Source organism: Cynara cardunculus (assembly GCF_001531365.2).
Source record: "Cynara cardunculus var. scolymus isolate 2C chromosome LG 9, CcrdV1, whole genome shotgun sequence".
Taxonomy (NCBI): domain Eukaryota; kingdom Viridiplantae; phylum Streptophyta; class Magnoliopsida; order Asterales; family Asteraceae; genus Cynara; species Cynara cardunculus.
In genome coordinates, this window is record NC_037536.1 from 17,661,783 (window position 1) to 17,664,103 (window position 2,321).

Sequence of the window (2,321 nt, forward strand, 5' to 3'; positions counted from 1 at the left end):
ATGGAAGCTAGGCCAATGGAGGAAGGACTTGCAGAGGCTATTGATGAGGGGAGAATTGGGCCTCGGGATGATTCCAAGGTACATGGTAAGATCTTGGTTGAGGAGTTTTGTTCTCATCTGGATTTGTTTTCTTGTTTTCTCGATTTGACATCTTGGTCTATTTTGCTCATCTGGATTTGTTTTCTTGTTTTTCTTCATCTCGGTTGATATTAGTGGTTTTTTTTGGGTGGGGGGTATTTACTCTACATATCTCATATATAAATGTGTAGAAAAGGAATCAGGATTTACCTTAATTATAAACCAATAGAGAAAGGGATGCATTAGACAGGCTCTTTCATGTGCATCCCATCTTGTAAGCTATCCATTATAAAATATGATCTTTTCCTTGAGTAGTTTAATGGTTATTTGGCTAGCTGTTGATGATGCTTATGGTACGGCTTTCAATTTTATTTTCCGTTCTGGAGGTATATCCGAGGTCGTCGCCATGGTTATCGGAAAACATATCTAGGCTGTGATGATATTATTTTGCATCTAACATTTCCGAGAATAGGTTTCTAGGCACTGGGTGAAAATCGGCACGTATCTTGGATTGAATCATCAAAATAACCTCGTTTTATCATGCAGAACCATACAGGAAGGGAAAACCCAAATTGGAAACAAGTATTCTTTGCCACTACAACCAGGCGCGATGTTGGTGGCGACGGTGGTGGTGGAGGAGTACTAGCCACTACTCTTCTTGATCATCAATCCATTAACCACACCTTATTCAACAATTTTCCAGGTATAGATATATGTAAACGTTCTTTTGTTTATCCAACTTTTATACGAAAACCTGAACATGGTTTTATCAATTTATGTTGGAATAATTGGATTTTTGTGTTGTTACAGTTGGGAATTGTAGTACGAATCAAAGGAAAAGGGGAATAGAATATGTGATGAATCAATTCTTGTCGAACCACCATCAACAACACTATTTCTTCTCAATCCTCTGGTTTTGCATCTTTGTTATCAGAATACTTATCCAACCTAATCCATCAACAAAGAGATGAAATTGAGCATTATCTTCAAGTCTAGGTAAGAATTCATTAAACAAATTGAAAATATGGATTAGTTTTTGGCAATTTGATAGCTGAAAATGGGTTTCTTGCAGGAAGAAGAGCTTAGGCGTAAATTAGCAGAAAAGAGGCAACAACACTATTTTGTGCTGATCAGGGCGGCGAAGGAGTCGGCGTCACAAATGATAAAGGGACAAGGAGGTAAAGGCGTTTTGCAAGCCGATCTGGAGGATCGGGCATTGCAGCTTAGCATAGAGGCTCAAGTTTGGCAGGCAAAGGCGAGGGTGCAGGAGGCAGTTGCGGCAGCGCTACAAACGCAGCTACAGCGAGCCATCATTACCATTTTAAACGCTATGTATAACAATTCTCAGAAATTTCAAGTTTTAACCGATAATGTTTTTTGAAAGCTCGATGATTGTTGACTGCTTGTTCTTGTGGGATGATTTGTTTTTAAACTTTTAGGTGTTATTTTATTTTTTAATGGATTAAACATCAAAGAACATATTTGTGGAGTCATTTAACTAAGTAGTGTATGTTATACCAAAATGAATTGTGAAAGGAGTGTTAATATGTTGAGTTATCGAGTAAGACTCTCCATCTTTATCGTCGCTTTTGTCGACTTTAATTATGGTACTTGTCATGTTAATTTAGTAGGTAAATGGATCAGTAATCGTTTACCAGGTAAACGTTTAATAAACGACCCTTTAATTGGAGTTGATCTAATTAAATTGTTTATTGTATATCAGTTGTTTATCCAACTAAAATTGCACAGTCGATCAATATCATATGATTACATTGGTTTGCTTTCATCCAACTATCCAAGAATATTTGAACAATATACGTAATCCAAAACATTTTAACCATATACGTAATCCAAGATGAAAAATTCAAATTAATTTTTTTTTATACTTTAATAGATATTTATATTAGGTTGGATTGGTTTAAATATATTGGATTTTAAACTGTCATACAAATTTTTTTCATTGGTAGAGTGTAATTTGAACCATAACTCTTATTTATTCAAATAGTATTACTATGTAAAGATCAAGTGTAAGTTATATCATCGTTAAAATCTCTTCTAACAAAATCACGGAAGCTTCAAAATCGTTAAAATTCACGGCTCCCGCCGCATTGCGCGGGTACACAACTAGTATATATATATATATATATATATATATATAGGGTTGGGTTCACGTGAGACTAGCCTGTTTTCGTGAGACCCGTGAGACCACATTTTTACACGTAAACTTCACAGCAAAAACACTG

At 35.7% G+C, this 2,321-nt stretch overlaps 1 pseudogene; it reads left to right on the top strand.

Moving 5' to 3' along the window:
• On the top strand, positions 1-1,571 carry LOC112517876 (annotated as a pseudogene).
• Positions 1,572-2,321: the final 750 nt, after the last annotated feature.